The following is a 25407-nucleotide window of genomic DNA, read 5'->3' as shown; positions in this document are numbered from 1 at the left end:
TTCGAAACTAATAACATTATATTAGGTAATACAATCCTAAGGATTTAATAGAAGGGGCCAGCGGGAGGCCTAGCTCCCTGGCTTGAATTTTTTTCGTGGTCCTGCACACATGTCCATGAGGTGATAGGAATAGGTGACAGAGATACCTTGCAGGAAGCAGGAGGAGTATTAAATCGAAAGTTCATTGTCAGGCCCCAGAATTTTGTCCATTGATGCTGCAGTAGTAGTCTAGCAGCCTAATTTGTATATAGCATCCTACAAAAAGTCGTAAAAATCAATCGTCTTGATTTTGCCAATAAAAAATGAAATAATTAGTTTTTCTTTTATTATAAATTGTAGGCTAGTTTGTAATCCTTTAAGAAAAAGAAGTATTTCGGTTACAAAAAATTTACAAAATAAGACTGACTCACAAGAATGTGAATGTCTACAAAATGCAACACGGAAAAAGTCTTGAAAATTAATTCACCTAACAAATAAAAAGAGAAACTTCGGCGGTTGACTGGCTTTCATAGCCGAATTTTTGCTTTTTGGAAAAAACTTAAATTAGACCTCCTAGAAATCTGCCAATAAAAACGGCTGAAAACGAACTACAGGTGACTATAATATACGAATCCCAGCTAGTAGTCATATGGCATTAACAAAATACTTTCCGAACAAGAGCCCAAATATCAGCTATCCTAATAGTCGCTCCAATGGTGTGAAGTCTTGCCTTGTTTTAGCAGTATATCTAAAGAATTAAACAGCAACAAAAAAAAAGAAAAAGTACTGAATGAACTAACAAAAAAGAAGTGAAAAACGCAAAAGAACTAAACGAAACCTAAAATATTGACCAGTATATGAAACAGAATTGACGTCATCAAGTCCTCAATTACTTCAATTTCAGAATAGGCTTCAAGCCAAACATACCAATAAGGTGGAGGAAACACTATCAATTTGCACAATAGTCTTGCGTGCCAACTTCTGATAACAACACTAATTTTTCCCACATTTGGTTTCTAACAGTTCCATGCCAAAAGTAAAACGCTTAGAGATTCAACACATGTGTTCTCCTGGTCTTGGGCTTTCGACCACCTGTTTCCGATGTCCTAAGACTGACGGATGTTTATTGATATTTTGAAAAATAGCAATAAATTCTTCCTTTGTCTCTCTTTGGACTTCTTTCTCTCCCATCTTTTGCTATAAATTGTATTTTATGACAGTTTTACTTTCTAGAAACCACATAAAAAGCAAAACGAGTACAGGTCTTTTAAAAAACAAAACAAAAAAGACTAAGTGATGATTCCCAACCTCAACTGATCACTCTTCTAGTTTGGCACTCACTATTCAACCAGATGCCTAAGCAGGAATTTCTTTCTGGTCCAAATGCAAAAAAGGGATTCTATGAGATGAAACTCGGAGGGAAGTGGGGTAAGTGTCGATCTGAAGCCCCTTCCTCTGGGAACATACCTTTATCCAACCTTCTCGGTGGGTGAAATACGTGCACTATCCATGTGCAAACCTCAGATGTAGAAAAATATCAACTTTTCAAGAGGAGAACAAATTGATCTTGGCAATTTTTTTCTTTTGGTTACGAAAATCAATTACACAAGTATGTAAAGCCCCCTAAAACTCGTAAAAATTAGACCAGTTCAACCGCTAAAAATGACGATACGTTAGGAATAGGCCACAGCTCCAGCAAAGATGACAAAATATGTCACATTATAAGAAGTCAGATCTTTTTTCATTCATAATCTGAATTACACACTCAAGCTCAGTATTCAATGAAAATGAGATTTTGGCAAAATATGGGAAACTAGAAGATGACCTTTTTAATTTAATATTTAGCTCTTCTTTCACGACTCAATGACTTGCTGCTGATTGACACGAGTCAATGACTTGACTGCTTCTGAATATTTAATTACTTCCAAATTTTAACAGTATACGCAATTTCAAAGACATTGCAATAATAAAACATCGAAATCCCCCCACTTGCATACCCCCCTTGTATAAATACAGCAACGTAAATGGACAATTGTGTATAGCAGGAAATGTAAGACAAACACTTATTTTCTCAGATGAGAAGAAGAAGAAGAAATTATCTTGAGAAGATGTTATTTCCTACTTTTTGATCCATTTAGAAAACGATTTTTTTTATCAGTTTTTTAAGTGTTTTTCTTTGGATTGATTAGTCCAAAAATTGGCGATCTATATCGTCAAAATTCAAAATTTTCTCTGTTAATTTGGATAATATATTACTTGTAGTTTGAGATAGTTTAACAAGACATCTTTCCAATCCCACGAAATTTGAACTTATTCGCGGCTTGCATATTCTTGTACGAAGTAATATTGACCTGTCAAGTGATTTTCAATCCAAGAATCAGAATTAGAAGCCAATTATGCGGTTGCCAATGAACAGCAGATGTCATAATCGGAGTATCTACAAGCAAGCCGGGAGGGAGGGTGTCATGTTTGAACTTCCATCCCAAAATTTCTGTCCGACACGTAAAAAAGTAAAAACAATGCAAATAAACAAGTTTTCAATGTGTTTTGTAATTTTTTTTATAAAATCTTCCGAAAAAATCCCCCCTAACCCTGGAAAAAAATCCCGGATGAGCCCTTGTCTACAAGGTAGCACCATATTCGGCTAAAGCTAATCATAAAGCACTATTAAAACTTTATTTCAAAACGATATTTATAATCTGCCTTATTAAATGAAATACACATAATCTTCTTGTCTAATCAACTTTCTGATATTTTATTTGGCTTTTTATCTTTCAGTAAACTAGAGAACTTAGTGTTGAAAAGGCCCATTCATAACTAAATTCTGCGTAATGTTTCTGGACGTTAGAACAAATATTGCCCGGGCGATCAAGAAATTTTTTTTATTTCTCTGTTTTCAAAAAAGTGTGATGTCCTCTTACTTAAAATACAGAAAGTCGGAATCAAGGCCACCAATGGAAGAGGGGGCGCGAAGAAATTACCCCCTAAGTTTGACAAAATATCGTTGTTTGTATTTTCATTAAAAGGTCAAAAAAAGAATGCTTCCTCCTCTAGGTTTACAAAAATATCCTTTTCTTTTCTTTATAATAAAATTATGCCCCCTTTAGATTTTAGTGAATTAATACCCCTGGCTGGAATCTTGTATTTCTTATATAAAAGTTTGTCAAATCCTATCTTCTAGGCAACACAAAACTTTTCTTACATGCTCATGCATAACAATTAAAAATACCCAAAACAGATTTTTCAGTTGTCTCCCTCTCCTGTGCATAATGTAACATACCACCTTTGAATCACCACACCCGCTTCGCGCTCAAAATGAATATGAGGTTGTATTATTTTTGCATTTTCCGTTATAAGATCCCAAGAAGTTTAAACTTCCCTCTAGATCCTTCCTTACGACCTCCTTCCACCACGTTCGGGGAAGGACCTGCTATTCTTTGGCCCTAGATGGTTGGCCAAAAAGGAAAATCTTTGGTAATTTGTCACTCTTCATCCGCTGAACGTGCCCTAGCAATATCAGACTTTCTCTCATTATAACCCAAGAGAGCAGGATTGAACCACGCTCTTCGTGCAGATTACTATAAATACGGTCAGCCAGACGAGTACCGTACCCAAAATAATCCGTAGACAATTCCTCTGGAAACCATCTAACACATCCTCCGCCGTCTTTCGTACAGCCCAAGTTTCAAAACCATACTTGACCACTGTCATCACTGTGGCTTCCAATATTCTAATCTTAGTTCGCACGCTTATTTTCCTATTCTTCTCAACCGGGAAAAACACCCTGGGTCTTGTCTTCATCTTCATCTCATCTTCACTTATTCCTAGTCTAAGTGACTTAGAATCCCTAATATTTATTTTCAAACCTATTCATGCAGCTTGAACTCTCAGAACCTCCGAAAATGTCTAGGATATTTTTGCCTTCCCATTTGATTACATTCGTTCCCTTTACCTTTGCCGTTTTCCTTAGGGCAAAGACCATCAATGTGATCTACCGTGGTAGAACACATGGTACATAAACCGTGGTAGAACGCATCCCTGCTTAACTCAGATTTAATGCACACCAACTATTATTCTCACTTCCTACCTACCCCCCCCCCCACCGAAAAAGATCTATGCTTATCCGGATTGAAAAGTGTACATTTTCATTTTATTTTAATATTTGATTTATTCATTTTTATTGGATTAAAATAGATTATAAAATAAGGAGTATCTTCCATTCGAGACTCCCCTTTTCCAGGTACGTCAATTTGGCGGGCGGGGAATCAATGATCATATATGTTTTGAAGAAAAATCTATAAGGGAAGATTTTAGATAAAAAAGAAAGAAAGAAAGACATACAAAATGGTCATTAAAGGTCTAGACAAAAGACAGTGCAAAATACAAGTTTTGCTATTGAGCCTTTAAGAATTAAATAAAAAAAAAAGTTTTTTTAACTCCAAGTCAGGAGCGACATTAAAAACTAAAACGAACAGAAATTATTCCGTATATGAAAGGGGTTATCCCCCCCTCAACACCTCGCTCTTTATGCTAAAATTTGACTCTTTGTCACAACTCTACTTTTTAAAACAATAAAAAAAAACTTTAGCGTAAAGAGCGAGATGTTGAGGAGGGGACAACCCCCTTCATATACGAAATAATTTCTGTTCGTTTTAATGTCGCTCCGTACTTGCAGATTTAAAAAAAAATGTGTTCATTTTTGAACTTTTTTGAATTAATGAAAGTTTTGATTTTGGCTCATCGCACATGAATAATTAAAACGAAATTTGCATGTTAATGTTTTTTTTGCTAAATGGCTTTCTCATAGTTTTGATCGGACGATTTGTTTACTATTTTTTACTATTGTTAAGAACCATTTGTTTTTATGTGTGAAGTTTTCACTATCTTCTCGTTGCTAAATTACTCACATCCAAGATACGGCAAAAACCGTTGGATACGAAAAGCATCATTTTCCAACTATTAATTCCAACGAATATTCGTTTTAATTCCAACGACTATTAATTCCACGAATATGAATATTCCAACATATTCCTGAGAGCAAACAAGAGCGAGGGGATACTTTATGCGACTTGGTGCACCTCAGAGCACCACTAGTGCTAAATGGTTCCGCCACGCTTGGCACACTTCCGCCACGAAAGCAGACACCCGCCACGCTTGACCCGTGACACCTGGTGTACGTGATTTCTAAAATGGGTGCCCCTCGGAATAGAGGTAAAAAGATGAAGAATACGGCATTGGACTTTACAGTGCCTGCCAGCGGTAATGATCTCCGTTTCATGGCCCTTCAGCCAGGAAGTGCAATGGGGGATTGGGATCAGCCCTCTTGTGCTTTTACTTTGGCAACTCTTTCCAGTTTACCTTCCCTAGATTTCACCAGGTAGCCATTAAGAGCTGGGTCGACTCTAGCGTAGCTTACGGAGTCAAGCCACTGACCTCCGTTCCAACATAACAACCCCTCGGGAAAGAGAATACGTTTTATTATGAAAAATACCTTTATTGAAACCTTTTAGAACCTTAAGACGCAAATAAAATATGATAAAACGAACCCAGATTAATCAGTAGAAAATTTCTAAAGCTTTTTAGAGATTTCAGTCTGACAAAAAGCGAAACTTGACACTTTTCAAATTAGCACATCCATTGTTTGTTATATCTACAAAGGGACTGGAAACCCCATTAGCCCTGTAAGGTATATAAATGGTGGCATCAGAGAAAACAGTTCACTTGGGTACCTCTTCCGCAGGGATGCACTTATTTCAGCTGAATGTTTAATTAATTCCTTTTTTATATTCAGTAATACTGTCAAACTATCAATTCATGTTTTAGACAGGTTGACATCAGCACAATGGAAGAGCTATTTCTGTTATCGGAAGGGTGGAATGGAAAAGAATCGGAAACATGACTGTGCATTTGCTTTGCACAAATTCCGGCCAGTACAAATGAAACTGCATTAAAATAAAAATGGAGAATTTACAATCAGGCACGTTTTTTTTTTTTAGTTTATTCAGTTCAAGGTTTGAAATCATGGGCTACTCCCCTGCCTACCTTGTGATTTTGGGTTTTTTGAAGTGGGAGATAGAATTTTTTGTGCATGTCTTTTATTTTTTGTTTCCTGTGTTGAGTTTTTTGAAGGTGTAGTACAAGACGTATCCAGTATCCAGAGAAGGGGTTTAAAATCCCCTCCCCCTAACATGTCTGTCCGACTCGTAAAAACGAAAAAAAAATGCATACAAACAAATTTTGATGGGCTTTTGAAGTTTTTTGTAGTCCACCCTTAACCCCTCCCCCCAAAAAACGTACCCCCAGAACAAAAATCCTGGATATGGCCTTGGTGTGAATGCGTTGTGTTGAAATTGTTTTGTTTTTTTTTCTCCTCTGTTTTGTCCTGGTCATAGAATCTTACGGAAGTGACTGTGTTGAGGGTTTTTTTTTCTTTCTTTGGTAAATTTATCGACGTATGATAATATTAATAAAACACTAAGGATTTCATTCCAAAGAGGCGACATCAATTTGGTGAAAAGCCTAAAAGGTCTTGTCTGAGCCTAAATAACAAAGACATCAAGATTGAAACATTTCATATCCCCTGGCCATTCTTAGGTCAATTTTCTAAAAAAAATTCATTATGGTTGTTCCAAAGTAATTAAGTTTTTAGGGTAATAACCATACTTTCTCAACAGCTTTTGCTAATAGCTAGTCCCCTGTGAGAACTCACTAATGGACCCTGTCTTTGAGACGCTCAGCGACGCTGAAGCTCTGAAAAGAGTTTTCACGGTGTCGAATCCTCTTAAAGGAAAAAAAATGTGAAAACAAACCTCTCAGTTTGCCGAAGTGGTATTTTTGTAAGGAGGTAGCTTTTGTCTCTGGATTAAGCTGGTGATTCAGAGATTGGAGATTTTGAAATCAAGATAACATAATTGTTAGCAACCCAGCATAAATTATGGCTGTGCTAATGTTCAATTAGATTGCAATTGTTTACGGACAACATTGGAACTTATGTTGGATGAAGCATGCTAACTTTATGAAATTCGAAGGTGTTTATAGAATTAGAACCTTTGTAAACACAATTGGTATTTCTCTAGTCCGAAACGGGGACAAAAATAGAAAAAATAAGACGGTCTGGTATCGATACTGATACTCGACGAAAAAACATCCTCTAAACAAAACAATGGTCATAGATGTCAGTTGTAGTCAAATTAGGTGAAACGAAATCATTTTTTTTTATTTTGCCGATTTTTTCCGAAACCTTTACTTTTTCAAAATACTTTGTTTGGTAATTTCATTGAAAAATTGATACAATAACAAAATCGACCCCCCCCCCCTACATTACATTTTTATGCTGTAGTTTGCTCTAGTTTGTATCGCATTCTGAACCGAATGGTATTTTTTTCAATAAAACTGAATCACTTATCAGATCGAACGCTTTTCGTAAGTCAATTGGGAACAAATTAATCAAAGTATTTGCCTTTTCTATAGCTTTATAAATTACATAAGCTAACGAGATAATGGAATGTCGATATTCATGGATGTTACCAAACTGATTAATATTAATATTGTCCATAACAGGAAGGTACAAAGGGAGGGTTGGAGGTCTGAGGCCTGAGTCTCCCTGAAAACCCATTTCTCCGATTTTTGGGCACTTCTTATTAGAATTGCCGATATTTTTATTACCCCCCCCCCCCAATTCCCAAAAATCTGCGTACGTGTCTGGTTTAGAATATCCTTCTTTACTCTTCTGGATGGGGTGTCAGGCCCATGATTCCAAGATAGTGGATATTCCCCAGGCACAACTGAAAAAATTTTCAGACATGCATGCAAACGTCTCTTCATTTTTCAGTGTTGTGTTATTTAACATCAGCATGGTATTACCGTATATTTTTTTTCATGCTGTTTTTTTTTTTTTTTGTACAGCTTTTCAATTATTGTTATCATTATGATTGTCCAGCGTGGAAGTTAGTGGGCTATAAAATTTCCAGCGAAAGTAACACTCTAGTAATCATTAGCAAGCGTGTCGGCCCTGCCGGCACAATTTCAGCTTTTTAGTACTTTTTGTTCTGTTTTTTTTTCCGACCTTGACGAATATCTGGCACAAGCATAAGCAGATATGCATTAGAGTTACTGCACGGCTTGACATTTTATTATATTATTCCCACCCCCTGATCGAGTATTTCCAGTAAAATTGGGTTGGCAGCCCAAGAAAAGCGGGACTATTTACTAATTTCATTTAGTCAACAAAGGTCATCTGTATTTATACATTCTTGGGAGGGTGTAAAAAGGGAGGCTTTAGATAGACTGGGATGGAGGAGAAGCAGGCGTAGTTGTATCGGCCTTAGGTGGCTTGGTGCTGCAGTGAGTTGTTGTTAGTAGTTATAGGTAATCTGGCGTAAGCAATATGGCTAAGGCCGTATCCAGAAGGGTACCTTGTTTGAATTCTTCCCCCCAAAGTTTCGTCCAAAAAAAGTAAAATGCATATAAACAAATTATTGATGGATTAAGCAAAGTTTTTTGAACACCCTCCCCCCAAAAAAAATCCTCGGAAAAATCCTAGATATGTCCTTGATAGGGGTCTATGACTTATCACCTTCAGTCCTGCCACTCGCTTTACCTCCTAACCGTCTTTCAAGAAAATGTCTGGCTTTTAGAATAAGAGGGCTTGTCTATAAAATCACACTTTTAATACCAAATAAAGAGCCATTATATACGAAACAAATAGAGTCAAAATTATAGTTAGTATATTGTCAGTAAATTTCAAGGAAATGAGCCTTTGCAAAAGTCGGCTGTCCGTCTAATAGCCTAGTCAATGGTGTGAAGCATCTCCATTTTTTTCACAGTGTGAAATTTGAAATACCTGTTCGATCCCAGTCTCCCGGGAAAAATAACAGCGCAATTTATTTGTTTATTTTTCTTCAGTTTTATTATAGGCTACAATGGTGCCTGGTCATTATAAAAAATGCGATATAAATCATTTGATCCATGAAGTACATATTCTAAATTTGTGTTTCTTTAAAATATATACTGATTTTTGTAAACAAATAAGAGCTAAATTTCCGTTATCTCTTCACGAAACTTCTTATGATTTCCTTCAGTTTTCTTTTCTATTGGCAGTTGAGATAAGAGTTAAAACAGAAAGTGGTGAATAGAAAAGAAGATGAAAAATTCATGTGAAAGAAAAAGTGAGAAAATATAAGAAAAATTAACTAAGGAGCAGATGTCGAAGGTATTGAACTTATGGTTTCCCTCGTCATTTTTTTCTATGAACACCGAAATAAGAGTTAAAAGAAAAAATGGTAGATGGAATTGATTGCGATGAAAAGCCTTTTACGAGAAAAAAAAAGGAAAAAGGAAACAACATTAAGAAAAATTGTTAAAGGAGCACAAACTGAAAAAAGCTATACCTTTGTATTACACAGTTTTTTAGCAATCGACAACAGAAGAATACGTTCCCTTAAATATGGCATGAAATTTGGCGTGCCAAAACGGGTGAACGGCGGGGGTTTCGATTCTTCAAACACGAAAAGCGCAATACTTCTTGTTTTGGATTTTTTTGGAAGATAATCAAATGCAAAAGACATTCGCTAAATAATGTTGTCTGAATTTGGTTATAATGCCTCACAATTTGCCATTTGTTTTCATGAAGTGTGAACATAGGTATCCTAAAGATGCTATTACCATAAAGTTACCATAATGGGTATCATAAAGTTACCATATTTTTACCAATGTAACTCCTAAATGAGAATTTTTATGGTTGTATTATACAGGTGTGAACAGACCTACTGGTTTTGATGTACAGCCCAGGGTGCAAGAATAACTAGCCTAAAAGCAAGCAGACGTATATTAATTTATTCGGAGGGGCCCATATGCGTCTATAACAAAACACCGCAACTTTTGGGAAAACATGGAAAAAATCTTTAAAATCAATTGTATTTCAGAGGGGGAGGATACCCCGCCAACCTATGTAACTAATCCGAAGCAACCTACCTGCGACTACCTTGAAGTAGCCTAGGTTGAAAACACAGGCAAGAGCTGCGTGGAATGATATATCTCATAACTACATTTGGAATAACGAGGAGCACTGGCAATAAAAAGTGGCAAGTACAAATATCGCAAAATGTAACTAGTGGCACCAGGAATATCAAGAACACTCAATATGCCACTCGTTTCTTAAATTAGCTTCACCTATACGTTTTTTTTATACGCCAAGCCATTGTTCAAGGGAACCAAGTGGTTGCTTTGATGGGATAAACCCAAAGGAAGACGGGCCCAAATGGATTCTGATTACTAAAAAAAGCCGGTTTCCACGCACCAGATGCTTTCTTTCCAGGCATAGTTGCTTCAGATCAGAAAGAAAATTGGCAATCACTATTTTCAGCGAGTAAGCAAGAGTCAGAGCGAGCTGCATACCGTTTCCCTACTTGACGAATGGTGATAGAAGGAGAGAAAGCTCCTCAGAAGCATTGTTGTCAGATCTTCATTCGGGTGCCTGTGCATTGCACAATGGATTCTTCAAATCGGCAGATTTTTCAAAGGGAATACTTTTGAAAAACTTGCACCTTCAGCGTGCTCGCTACAAAACCGGTACTTACAGTTCTATTTTGCTTTTAGGAGTTTAGTTATCTTATTAGACATCTGGGTAAAGAGGTTACTACACAATGCAGAGAGCCATGCAGTCTACATTAAACATAGATTTTAGTTACAAAAAAGTCTACCAATGCAGAAATGTAGGGTGTGTTTATAGAATCCCCTGTCTGATTAATGTTTTTAGCCCTTCCAGACTTAGACCCCGAAGATCAGCCGAGAATGCTTGTTTTCAATGAATTATGAACTACGGTATATGCTTCTCAAATCAGGAAGTTAATGTTTGATCAGCAGGAAAAACGTCCTATCATCTCTACTTGGTTTTGCGAGTTATCACCTTGAATTAATTAGACCGGCCAGGGACATTGACGTTCTTCTATAAATAGGCAGAGGGATCTTCTGACTAAGACTTAGGATTTTGAGAAGATATTGGTAGAAATACTGCTTGTGGAAAAAGAAGAACGCCAAAACTAGACTTTTTGAGGGGCTATTTAAAGTGAGACAATCAAGAGATAGCCAAACCAATTAGTATAGACTAGGGTTTAGGGGGTAAGACATAATTAGTCAGCATATGGAATGATAGCATATGGAATCCAACGTTATGCGACCCTAATGTGCATATGTTTTCTGTAGTTAGAGACAGGTCATTTTATCTGTGGTAGACCCCAAGCATAGCAATAGACACCCTCCACCCTCTTAACACAAATCAAGAAGATTATGAATAAATATAGGCCTATACAAACATACTTTTCAAAAGTGTGTATTGCAAAAAGGAAGACCTTTCCCATTAATGCAGCCCCCCCCCCTCCAACGTTGAAGGAGATATAATAGAAGACATTTTTAGATTGCTAATTTATGTTCATATTTATGGTTGTGTTTTGGATAATTCATCCCCAACCCCTTTCTAATAATCTAATATAGCCTAGGCTATATAAAAAAAAACTAACCCAAAAAATAATAAAGTTTTTACTTTATAATCTGCAGCAAGTATCAATAGTCAAGCAAGTTTCCTTGACTTTTTTTTTTCATTTGTATCTGTTTTTGAATAAGTTTTCATCAGACTGATGATGAATTAGTCACGTCGTGATGATGTTGGTTTTTTTTTACACAGTCTAGGGCTATATCAGACCATTAGAGGGGAACTGGAGGTGAATTGTTAAAAACACGAACAGAACCATAGACATGAACATAAAATAAGCAATCTAAAAATGTTTTTTTTTGTTCTAGCATATCTCCTTCTGAAGAGCTTTTATTCAAAACCTTAACCAGAAAAATCAGAATAAGAAAAAAATACCTTCAAAGTTGGTATCATCAGATTTATCCTGTTTAAGTAAGCAAATATCCTGTTTTTATCACTTGTCCACACGCCGGCAATAAAAGGAAGTTGAGTCTAATCACTAAAAGTATACAATTCACTTTTCATTTTACTTCCCAGATCACATATATTATTTTATCTAAATTATTTAACTAATATATTTTACGGCACTGATTCTAGAAAACATTGTCTCATCAATAGATTACTGCTCGGCCATAGCTAAGATTCTCACGGGTGCTTCACAAGGATTTATTTTCATAGTTGATCTGAAATAAGAGTTGAAATAGATCATATAAGATATTTAATTGTACATAGAAACATGAATTAAAATAAAAATAAACAAAACGTCAAATAATTCAAAATATTTTTCCACGTGCAGAATGCAATTTGAATCCTAAGCCACTAGAGAGAGAATACAGAATGTCTGGGAATTGGAAACTTTGAGATAAGGTGCGTTACGAGTTCTGAATTGTATGCCGAGGCACGCCTCTTTTTGTAGGGCCGCCGATTAGATCATTAGTCCTGCGTTGAGCACAACAGACTAAAATAATGGTTTATTTGAATAGTTATTGACACCACGATATTAGACATACGTAAAATATATATTCAAAACATATTGTATGTTCGTAGCTTCCACACACATAATAATTAAAACATCAGTTGGAACCACACTCCTGCTTCTGGGATCAATTTTACATTCTAAAGGAAAAACAATAGGCGTAAGTAGAGGGGTCTGGGGGTAATATCTCACTTCATTACCTTGAAAACTGACAACACGATATGTTTTCCTTACACTATTTCATGTCAATTACCTTAGACGGCACTTTCAAACAGTATATCAAGGACTAAGAACCTACTGCTGAAACATTCCGGACACCGGGACACAAATGAGGACCAGGACACCGGGACACAAGGAATATAAATGACGGCCGGGACACTCAAAGAGAAATTACAGACTGGGACACAAATAACGACCGGGACACAGAGAATATAAATGACGACCGGGACACAGGGACACAACTACAACAGGGTCGCCGGGGGCACAGGGGAATATATAAATGACGACCGGGACATCAGGGAATGTTCGATTAGCAATCACCATCAACAAAGCTCAAGGGAATCATTAGAATAATGAGGTATAGCTGAATACGGATTGTTTTTCCCATGGACAACCGGGACACAAATGACGACCGGGACACAGGGAATATAAATGACGACCGAGACACTCAAAGAGAAATTACAGACCGGGACACCGGGACACAATTGACGACCGGGACACTGGGACACAGGGAATATAAATGACGACCGGGACACTCAAAGAGAAATTACAGACTGGGACACCGGGACACAAATGACGACCGGGACACAGGGAATATAAATGACGGCCGGTACACAGGGACACAACTACAACGGGGACGCCGGGGGGCACAGAGGGATATATAAATGACGACGGGGACACAGGGAATGTTCGATTAGCAATCACCATCAACAAAGCTCAAGGGCAATCATTAGAATAATGAGGTATAGATCTGAATACGGATTGTTTTTCCCATGGACAATTATATGTTGCATGTTCAAGAGTCGGTAAACCTGACAATCTATTTATATGCACAGACAATGGGACAGTGAAGAATGTTGTATATTCGCAAGTTTTACGTAGTTAAAAACATATATATATATCATATATATATATATATATATATATATATATATATATATATATATATATATATATATCATGAAAAGAGAAATCACCAATGCTACAGCACAAACACAAAAAAAAAAAAAAAAAAAAAAAAAAAAAAAAAAAAAGGAGACAGAAGGAGAAAAGGAAGACTGTTTTCCTAAATTAGTGATTAATATAGACCAGCACTTGAATGAGGCCTTAACCCTACTCATCCATACAATCACATAGGTCAAACAGCATAGCCACACACAATCAACCATAAAGAATAATCCATGGACAGGCAGTCATGTCGTCAATAAGTATAAGTCGTCATTTACCAAACCATAGAAAAAATAATATAGACAAATAATTCAGAGGCAACACCCAACATAAGGGCTCATCAGGAGAATACACTGGCCTATATAGGGTTTCGCCACTCTAAATTCTCTACCCAGCACAGTGTATATATATATATATATATATATATATATATATATATATATGTATATATATATATATATATATATATATATATGTATATATATATATAAATACTCTGCTGGTGTTCCCCGCTTCGCTATTAGCGGTTGGGCTTCAGGTTCTTGGGAATTATCTCACCCAAAGTCGAAATTTCTGGAATTGTTTTTGGTGACATTTTTGGGGCGAGGGGATTTCTATAGCCTATCATTCTACCATTCTGCAAAAATTTAATGTTTCAAGATTTCACACAACTTCAGCTTTGCGGTTGTTTCCAAACCTGTTGGGTAGGCCAAAAACAGCCAGTTCTACTTGCTAAAACCATCTGATCGAAGATATGGGAGACCTGCAAGGCTCCCTAGTTTCTTGGAGAAATCCCTATGTTTCCTGCCCGCCCCAGGTTTCACCTATTGGAGACAATGGAAACAATAACAGATGAGACTGCAATTTTCTGTTTTTCAACTTAAGACCGAGGTTTCCAATTTCTTGCATTCCATATGTCTTTAAATTTAATCTCTTGGGCATAGGTTGCGGATTTTGCCGATTTTCAGATTTTCAGGAAGAAATTAGATAGCTGAATGGAAGAACAGTTTTGAAGATTATTGTCTGGCTGGATCGAATAGAATAATAAAAAAGTTGGAACAAATCCTTCCAGCTTCAGTTTTAGTACTATGAATTATAACTATGACTACTTCTATAACTATGAATTAAACCTATTCAGTGTTAAAAAAAAGTCAAGAAAGAAAAAGCTATGAAGAAGTCTTTAAAGCTGGAAATAAGGAGTACGAAGCTGCTAAGAGCATAAACTGGTGCTTGCCAAGGGGGTTTTGAAATCCCGCCACCTTGTAAACATCTCGTAACGGCACGTGTGCTGCACTCTTTTCCCATGCTTTACAAAGTCCGCGAAACACTTACAGACTCCCTTTAACGCTTAGCGTAGTTCTACCACACTTGGCGCACGCCACCTGGGGTCCTAACCTGGCAAGAATACCCCAAGCTAATCAAAACCTACTTTGTGTAGACTGGATTCGTAGTGAAATTAATTTAAAGAAAAATCTTTCTGAAAAGTATTTTTTCAAAGAAAAGTAAAGAGCTATATTAAAGCTTAAGACGAACAGAAATAAAGTCCTGTAATAATTCAAGCATAAAACAAACAAAAATTGCAACAGTCAGTGGTTTAAGTAATCGCTTCCCTCCCCTAATTTAAGCCTTCTATATACTATTGCATCATTTACGTTTAATTGAGAACTATATGAATTTTGAACAGTGTGCTTTAATTTTTCAAAACATCGACGAAAAATAGAAAATAAATCACTTAAATATCGCTTCCCTCCCCTAATTTAAGCCTTCTATATACTATTGCATCATTTACGTTTAATTGAGAACTATATGAATTTTGAACAGTGTGCTTTAATTTTTCAAAACATCGACGAAAAATAGAAAATAAGTCACTTAAATATCGCTTCCCTCCCCTAATTTAAGCCTTCTATATACTATTGCATCATTTACGTTTAATTGAGAACTATATGAATTTTGAACAGTGTGCTTTAATTTTTCAAAACATCGACGAAAAATAGAAAATAAGTCACTTAAATATCGCTTCCCTCCCCTAATTTAAGCCTTCTATATACTATTGCATCATTTACGTTTAATTGAGAACTATATGAATTTTGAACATTGTGCTTTAATTTTTCAAAACATCGACGAAAAATAGAAAATAAGTCACTTAAATATCGCTTCCCTCCCCTAATTTAAGCCTTCTATATACTATTGCATCATTTACGTTTAATTGAGAACTATATGCATTTTGAACAGTGTGCTTTAATTTTTCAAAACATCGACGAAAAATAGAAAATAAATCACTTAAATATCGCTTCCCTCCCCTAATTTAAGCCTTCTATATACTATTGCATCATTTACGTTTAATTGAGAACTATATGAATTTTGAACAGTGTGCTTTAATTTTTCAAAACATCGACGAAAAATAGAAAATAAGTCACTTAAATATCGCTTCCCTCCCCTAATTTAAGCCTTCTATATACTATTGCATCATTTACGTTTAATTGAGAACTATATGAATTTTGAACAGTGTGCTTTAATTTTTCAAAACATCGACGAAAAATAGAAAATAAGTCACTTAAATATCGCTTCCCTCCCCTAATTTAAGCCTTCTATATACTATTGCATCATTTACGTTTAATTGAGAACTATATGAATTTTGAACAGTGTGCTTTAATTTTTCAAAACATCGACGAAAAATAGAAAATAAGTCACTTAAATATCGCTTCCCTCCCCTAATTTAAGCCTTCTATATACTATTGCATCATTTACGTTTAATTGAGAACTATATGAATTTTGAACAGTGTGCTTTAATTTTTCAAAACATCGACGAAAAATAGAAAATAAGTCACTTAAATATCGCTTCCCTCCCCTAATTTAAGCCTTCTATATACTATTGCATCATTTACGTTTAATTGAGAACTATATGAATTTTGAACAGTGTGCTTTAATTTTTCAAAACATCGACGAAAAATAGAAAATAAGTCACTTAAATATCGCTTCCCTCCCCTAATTTAAGCCTTCTATATACTATTGCATCATTTACGTTTAATTGAGAACTATATGAATTTTGAACAGTGTGCTTTAATTTTTCAAAACATCGACGAAAAATAGAAAATAAGTCACTTAAATATCGCTTCCCTCCCCTAATTTAAGCCTTCTATATACTACTAGCTGTTGGGGTGGCGCTTCGCGCCACCCCAACACCTAGTTGGTGGGGGCGCTTCGCGCCCCCCCCCCCCCAAGCCCCCCCGCGCGCGTAAGTCGTTACGCGCCATAATAGTTACGCGCCATTGTAGTTGTGTCCCTATGTCCCACCTGTGAATATAGATATATATATATATATATATATATATATATATATATATATATATATATATATATATATATATATATATATATATATATATATATATATATATATATATATATATATATATATATGGTTTTAACTACGTAAAACTTGCGAATATACAACATTCTTTGCTGTCCCATTGTCTTTGCATATAAATAGATTGTCAGGTTTACCGACTCTTGAACATGCAACATATAATGGTCCATGGGAAAACAATCTGTATTCAGATCTATACCTCATGATTCTAATGATTGCCCTTGAGCTTTGTTGATGGTGATTGCTAATCGACCATTCCCTGTCCCGGTGTCCCGGTCGTCATTTATATCCCCCTGTTTCCCCCGGTGTCCCCGTTGTAGTTGTGTCCCTGTGTCCCGGTCGTCATTTATATTCCCTGTGTCCCGGTCGTCATTTGTATCCCGGTGTACCGGTCTGTATATACATTCGTTTTTTAGTTTTTTTAGTTTTTTAGCTTTTTTACTTTTTTTATTAGTTTTTAGTTTTTTTGTAGTTTTTGCCTTTTTTTAGTTTTTTCAGTTTTTTTTTTAGTTTTTTATTGGTTTTTACCTTTATTTTAGCTTATTTTTCAGTTTTTTCCTTTTTTTTAGTTTTTTACCTTTTTTTAGGTTTTTTAGTTTTTTTAGTTTTTTAGCTTTTTTATTTTTTTTATTAGTTTTTAGTTTTTTTTGTAGTTTTTGCCTTTTTTTAGTTTTTTAGCTTTTTTATTAGTTTTTAGTTTTTTTTGTAGTTTTTGCCTTTTTTTAGTTTTTTTCTTTTTAGTTTTTTTGTAGTTTTTACCTTCTTTTTAGTTTTGTTAGTTTTTTTTTTTTTACTTATGTCCTGGTCGTCATTTATACTCCCTGTGTCCCGGTGCTTTGTTGATTGCTAATCGAACATTCCTTTTGTCCTGGTCGCTTTCTCTTTGAGTGTCGTCATTTATTTTTTTCTTTTTTAGTTCTTTTAGTTTTTACCTTTTTTAGTTTTTTTTAGTTTTTTAGATGAAAATTTTTTTTAGTTTTTTCCTTTTTTTCTTTTTAGTTTTTTATTGGTTTTTACCTTTATTTTAGCTTATTTTTCAGTTTTTTCCTTTTTTTTAGTTTTTTTATTATTTTTTATTTTTTATTTTTTTTAGTTTTTTACCTTTTTTTAGTTTTTTTAGTTTTTTTAGTTTTTTAGCTTTTTTACTTTTTTTATTAGTTTTTAGTTTTTTTTGTAGTTTTTGCCTTTTTTTAGTTTTTTCAGTTTTTTTTTTAGTTTTTTATTGGTTTTTACCTTTATTTTAGCTTATTTTTCAGTTTTTTCCTTTTTTTAGTTTTTTTTAGTTTTTAGTTTTTTTAATTTTTTACCTTTTTTTAGTTTTTTTAGTCTTTTTAGTTTTTTAGCTTTTTTATTTTTTTTATTAGTTTTTAGTTTTTTTTTTGTAGTTTTTGCCTTTTTTTAGTTTTTTTAGTTTTTTAGCTTTTTTATTAGTTTTTAGTTTTTTTTGTAGTTTTTGCCTTTTTTTAGTTTTTTTAGTTTTTTAGCTTTTTTATTTTTTTTTATTAGTTTTTAGTTTTTTTTGTAGTTTTTGCCTTTTTTTAGTTTTTTCAGTTTTCAGTTTTGTCACCTGATCCAGTTTTTTCAGGTGACGTCACCTGATCCACAGATCCACAGATCCACACACAGACAACTTATTTTTATATATATAGATTGCATCATTTACGTTTAATTGAGAACTATATGAATTTTGAACAGTGTGCTTTAATTTTTCAAAACATCGACGAAAAATAGAAAATAAATCACTTAAATGATCAAAATAACTAGAAAGAATTGTAAAATTCTAGACAAGCTACTTTTTGCTATCTTGGAAAGTGGTTAGGTTAAGACAATAAAACTTTAAGTAATGAATTATGCTACCATCTTAACCCACTTCCAATAAAGATAAACTGAATGTATAAAACATACTAATACTAAATCCTTTAAATCTTAGCAATTCAAGATTTTATTATAGTAGGTTTTTTATTTTCTAATGGTATGGATATTAAAATAATATTTAATCTTCCCGCGCTAGATTGCAGAAAAAAAGTAAATTTTACCAATTTCTACATTTCAACATTACGACATTAAAACTAAAAGGAACTGAAATTATTCCGTACATTAAAGCGGCTTTTCCCTCCTCAACGCCCCGCTCTTTACGCTAAAGTTTGACTCTTTCTCTCAACTTTACTTTTTAAAACAGTAAAAAAAAACTTTAGCGTATAGAGCGGGGCGTCGAGGAGGGAAAAGCCCCTTTAATATAGGGAGTAATTTCTGTTCGTTTTAATTTTTAATGTTGCTCCTTACTTCAGTTAAAAAACTTGTTTTTTTTTCATTTAGTTTGTAACATTTTTGATTTTGGCTGTCCGCACATGAATAATTAAAACGAAATTTGCCTTTTTTTTTTTTTTTTTGGTTAAATGGCTTTCTCTTAGTTTTGATCGGAAGAGGAAAAAAGGGGTGAGGGAGAAGGCCTAGTTACCCTCAAATCATTAGGTTACTTAAAAAGGCAGGTAAAACTTTTAATTTTTTACGAACGTTTTTATTAGTAAAAAATATACGTAACCTATGAATTAACGTAACGAACTTCTGTATTTGTATATCTTTATTACGTATATGTGGGGATTTGCCCCCTCGTTAATACCTTGCTCTTTACACTGAAGCTTAAATTTTGTCCCAATTCTTTAAGAATGACCCCTGAATTACAAAGGCCATAGAATAAATAGTTGAAATTACTAAAAATACTTTAGCGTAAAGAACGAGGTATTTAGGAGGAGATAAACCCCTCATGTGCGTAATAATTTCTGTTCGTTTTAAGTTTTAATGCTGCTCCTTACTTTCAGTTGAAAAAACTTTTTATATTTTTTTTTCATTGTTTTTTGTTTTGTTTTAAACAATGCTAGAATACCGTGCACCCTCTTCATGAAAATTATCTTCTCCCATGAAAAACTCCTCCATGGAAAGATCCTCCCACATAACCAGCTCCCTTCAACCACCCCCCGTCTCAACCATAAAAATCCCCCTGAAAACGTCTGTACACTTCCCAATAGCCATTACTATACGTAAACACTAGTCAAATTTTGTAACTTGCAGCCCCTCCCCCGAGGACTGTGAGGGAGTAAGTTGTCCCCAAAGACATTGTTATTAGGTTTTTTGACTATGTTGAACAAAATGGCTATCTCAAAATTTTGACCCGTTGACTTTGGGAAAAATGAGCGTGGGAGGGGGCCTAGGTGCCCTCCAGTTTTTTCCTTCACTTAAAAAGGTCACTAGAATTTTAATTTATATTAGAATGAGCCCTCTCGTTACATTCTAGCACCACAGGGTCGATACGATCACCCCTGGAAAAAAAAACAAAAAAAAAACACGCAAACTTGATCGGTTTTCTGGCAAAAGTTACGAAATTCCTAGGAGCTTGAAACTTCTAAAGTAGGGTTTTCTGATACGCTGAATACGATGGTGTAATTTACGTTAAGATTCTATTACTTTTAGGGGTTTTCCCCCCTATTTTCCAAAATAAGGCAAATTTTCTCAGGCTTGTAACTTTTGATGGATAAGACAAAATTTGATTAAACTTATATATTTAAAATCAGCATAAAAATTCAATTCTTTTGATGTGTCTATCAGTATCAAAATTCCGTTTTTTAGAGTTCGTTTACTATTGAACTGGGTCGCTTCTTACTACAGTTCGTTACCAGGAACTGTTTGATACTTTATTAGTCACTGAACCTGAAACCCGGCATTTCACATAATAAATGTAAATTGACAAAAAAAGATACGAGAAATGAACAAAACAAAAAGAAACAAATACGGATAAGATAAAGAGGGAGAAGAAAACAAACTAAAAACTAAATAATAAGCGTATCCCTTTAGAAATCAACTATGACCATTGGTCAAATCATACCGTATCAGTGAGAAATTGAATTACTACGAACCGAGTAAGTTTACAAATACTAATGGAAAAGAAAGACCACTTAAACGTTTTATCAAAAGTGAGCGAGGAAAAGAATAATTGGAAATAAAAGAAAAAAAAGAAAATAAAAAGAAGGAAAAAAAGAAAAGAAAAGGGAGGTGATGACAATTTCCTACACCTCCACACAAGCACAACGGAGTGTCACTTTTTTCAATTACATGTAGGAAATAATTTGGGTGGTTGTGACCAGTTATAAGCTGAGTTAAAAAGGAGATGGATTAAATTTTTAAGAGACACAAGGTCATTCTTAATACAAAACAAATTCATCGTCCAGCTTCTGATAGATTTCTCAAATTAATATACCAATTATAAAACTAATCTTTGCAGCATGAAAACCAAATGAGAAGAAACTCTGTTAAACGATGTGAGTCGGTGAAGGGGCTAGTAACTAAGAATTTTATTGGCACTACTTGTGTTTTATTAGCATATTTCCTTTAGAAATGGCCGTGCACTAGAACTTTGCCAAGTTTTTCCTTAGGTACTACTAACTAAAGGATTGAAGGTTATGAGTACAATGAGAAAGTGTTTAACATGTTTAAGTCTACATATATTGCATAACCTTAAATTTTGAACTTGGTTCCGAACTTCTAAGACAAATGGACTTGAATTTGAATAGAACTGGACGGGTGGAGTTTTAGGAGGGCGGGGACGCATCCAACACGATGCACAAAACTTTAAACCGTATTATTATGTTTTATAGAACATGGCACAAAACTCTATTACTCCAATCAATGGAAGGACAAAAAATGTACCCGAAAAGTGATAGGTCATTCATCAATGCTGATGAGTAGTTAACCTGAAGGCTTTAATTCATATGATAATTAATGAAAGTTCCCAGGAAAAGAAACAATTGAAAGCATCTTAATCAACAAAGAATGATGCTGGCTATAAAAACGTAGATTATCGAAGGGGAATATATAATTTAAAGTTACTAAACATCTACTATATCAAGGGGTTGCTCACTAGACTATCTTAAGTGCATCTGGAGTGTGAAGTCAGGGGGAAAGGCCAGAGATGTGGAAATAGAACGGAATATAGACTTGAAGCTGGATAATAGAGAGAGTCAGAGGCTCTTGAGGCAAACCTGGGGGCACGGTCAGAGGTAAAACTAGATATATATGCACTACAGATAGTAGGAAACCCCTTGATCTGCACCCAGTAGATATTCATGGTCATCAATAACACGAAACTTATTACGTGAATAACGTAATTAAACCATGCCGAGTACAATAGGGGTATATAATGAAGTATAAATAGGGATGGCCGATGGGGTTGGGAAAATATTTAAACACCATGCCGTAAGGCAGCCATCTTTTATTTCAGGTGATTAATTATAAAATAATCGTCATAAAATAGAGATGCGGGCATCAATCATGCCAGACTTCAAATAATATCATAAAAGAAATAAAAATCTGAAAAAAAAGAATAAAAAATGTAAAACAAAATGTGGATCTGGAGTAAAAATTGTAAACCTTATAATGTCATCGTATTCCCCTCTTCGGAGGTTTCTTTCATTTTGACAATAATCTACAGCGTTTCCACTTGGCCTAATTTTTCGGGAGATTGCGTGAATTTTGAACTTTCCGAAAAACACAAAAGTTGACATGATTACCCAAATTCCTCCTCCAAAAAAGATCTCAAAAGAAAAATCGGTAGAAATTCTCCAAAACTTTCCAAAGATCTTGAAAATGTTTTCAGAAGTTTTTCCGTAGATCTCTTATTCTAAAAAAAAAACAGACTACAAAGGAATTTCTTTGATCTGAATATCATAAAAATGATTTCATACGGGCAGGGAGTATCCACAGGGGCGCAAATTCACAAGGCAAGCAGGGGCGCAAGCAGGGGGTTTGCAAGAATCTTTTAATCTTTAAATGAAGACATAAAACAGGTATTTTCAAAATTTAGGGAGAATTGAGATCTAGAGGGGTCGACCCCTTTGAATCGTCACCCTTTGGTAACCAACCATTGCTTTTGCATCCTTTCGTTTAGCACAACAATGTACTTCAATCGCGCATAGCGTTTAGAACGGATCGCAAATCGTAATCATGCGAGGGATGTACACACTCCACCGCCTAGTGTAAAAATTCACCATGTGTCACCTGCGCCACCTGATATGCACGATTTCCAAAAGTTCCAAAAGTGAGTGACCCCTTAAATCAATATTATGGTTTTGTGATAAATTGAAATTTCTGAAGTCGTCAATATTTTCATAATAACGTATTTCCGGTTGACTTGTTCGGTTAAACGCCAAAACTTGCTTCTTGCGGCTCAATTATAAGGGAAGCAAGGAAGATTTCTGTGTAGATTTTATCATGTTTACAAATATGGCACCAATCAGAAAATGCTTCTAAATTTGTAAGATACTGAGGTTCCTTCTGATAACATCTCCTAAGCACGCGAAATACTGAAAGCATAATAAGTTATACCTAAAGGGTAATTACAACTTATGTAGTCTACCTACCACAACAAAGGATCTGATCCATCCTTCCGTGCTCAACAACAAATCTGGTGAGGATATTTATGAGATTCTAGATGAGAAACCCCAAATTTCTTTGTTGCAGATGTCTCCGGAGGCATAGCTAAGAGATTTTTCCAGTGGAAAAAACGTCAGTTATGAGCAAGGGGCAAACTTACCATCTTCTTTAAAATTAAAGCTTCATACCTTTAGTTATAATTACAGGGGGGAGGACAATGAATTTCCCAGCAGGAGAGCATTGTGTTATACCCCCTAGCAACTCCCATGCATGTCTCTTTTTTCAGCTTTGCTCTTCTACAGTTCTTCATTTTTATTTATTTATTTGCCGCAAGCGAAGTACTGAAGCCCCTATTATACCCCCTATTATACCCGTTATACCCCTAGCAACTCCCATTCATGTCTCTTTTTTCAGCTTTGCTCTTCTACAGTTCTTCATTTTTATTTATTGATTTACTGCAAGTTAAGTACTGAAGCGGTGTTAAGCCCTCACAAATTGGTAAATGACAAAGTAATGGAGGGAAGACTATGGACCCTTTGAAAGATATAATTGTATTTGCTTGCGGGATTCTGTCAGAACGCAACCTAATCAAATCTGGGTTTTGAACTGTTGAAGTTTTAGCGTCAATTGTCTTTTGATTGTGTACATTTAAGGACAGGTCCTTAAAATAACGCTTTGTTTGACGTCATTTCTTTTAACACGATTGCTACTAGTCCGTAACGAGAGATCTAGATTCCATTATCCCACAAGATCACCTATCTCCTCCATCTACAAAAGCTGAACCTTCTTAAATGCGAGATATGCATACACCGGAGGAAAAAAAGTACCTCCGGTGTAATGGGGTAACCTATAAAAGCAAAGAAAATAAAATGTCGAGCAGTTTTCCCCGGTCAGCGATTTGTTGGATTACACTCAAAACTATCAGCGGTGCATTTAAAACTGCAGATTAAACAAAAAGAATTTACAAAATGCGAACAGAAAAACAGAGAGTTCACTTTACTCGGCAAAGCTTCACTTTTGCTGGTGGATTCCAATCTAAAGCAGGTTTTTACCGAAGGGTCACTAAATTTCAAAAATTATGTACACCAGGTGTCAGGTGCCAAGCATGGCAAAAATGTGCCGAGGATAGCGAGTTAGAGTTGCAGAGGCTGTGACGCGGGTGGCAGAATCATGCAACACGTTATGGAACTGGTAGGGCACGCGTGGAGCTCCTAGACCAGGTGGGCGGAAAATGGGTGACCGCTCGCTTTTTACCACGACAATTTTCTGACAATTTTCTTTGATGCAAGATATATCGCTTATCTCTTTTCCCTCGCAGTTTTGGGGTAAAGACAAGAAAAAAAATTCTAGGCGTATTTAAGAACAATAGCAGGAAGCAGATAGAAAAAGCAGGTTTCAGTGTTCGAAGCATGAAACAGGTGTTTTTGGGTATCACGTAATCAAGTCACCTACTACAAAAACTAAAATAAGAGTGGCCATTAGACCACAAAAAAACCCAATCACACATGACAAAGACAAGGGTAACCTCAACATCACACATCATTCAGTAAAAGATAGTTTTACGGTAGAACATTGAAGCATTTACGGATATTTTCATATGATTTAATTTAGTTTGATTCGGTTTACTAATATAGTTTGCTTGTTTTTTTTTTATACATTGGTTTAGCTTGCCAGAAATTGTATTTAAGAGGTAAACAAAGCAGGGGCGTTAATTCGGGCCCAATAATTTACCCTTTTCACTAGATTTTGAAAATGTAATTTTTTGGTATTTCCATTGGGGAAAAAATTACCCCAAATCTCCAAAAGAATCCCCATAGAAGACTTGCCAAATGACGGAGGGGCACCTTGCAAAACAGCTAGGCAGACTGTCAGGTTGTGGTAAATAATGGTCAGATAAGGGTAAATAATCAGATCGTAATTTTTTAGTTTGTTTAAAAAAAAAATCAAATTGTACTACAGGTATCCGCCACTTAAAATATATGTCAATACCTCTCCTTCTTTGGATATTACATTTGTGAAAAAAGAAAA

At 35.2% G+C, this 25407-nt stretch overlaps 1 protein-coding gene across 5 annotated transcripts in view; it reads right to left on the bottom strand.

Moving 5' to 3' along the window:
• The window catches only part of LOC136031795 (rho GTPase-activating protein 7-like), a 259438-nt gene that overhangs the window by 215002 nt on the left and 19029 nt on the right, over positions 1-25407 (bottom strand). For 3 of the 5 annotated variants that reach the window (XM_065711587.1, XM_065711584.1, XM_065711588.1), the window contains exon 2: positions 11843-12129. The gene's annotated coding sequence lies outside the window, so the exon portion shown is untranslated. Of the gene's footprint in view, positions 1-906; positions 1136-11842; positions 12268-25407 lie in introns of those variants that run through there. The other 2 variants (XM_065711585.1, XM_065711586.1) reach the window with 2 other exon arrangements.

This window comes from Artemia franciscana, chromosome 10, assembly GCF_032884065.1.
Source record: "Artemia franciscana chromosome 10, ASM3288406v1, whole genome shotgun sequence".
Classification (NCBI taxonomy): Eukaryota; Metazoa; Arthropoda; class Branchiopoda; order Anostraca; family Artemiidae; genus Artemia; species Artemia franciscana.
The sequence above is the reverse complement of the archived record's forward strand: the minus strand, read 5'-3'. Positions and strand labels throughout refer to the sequence as shown.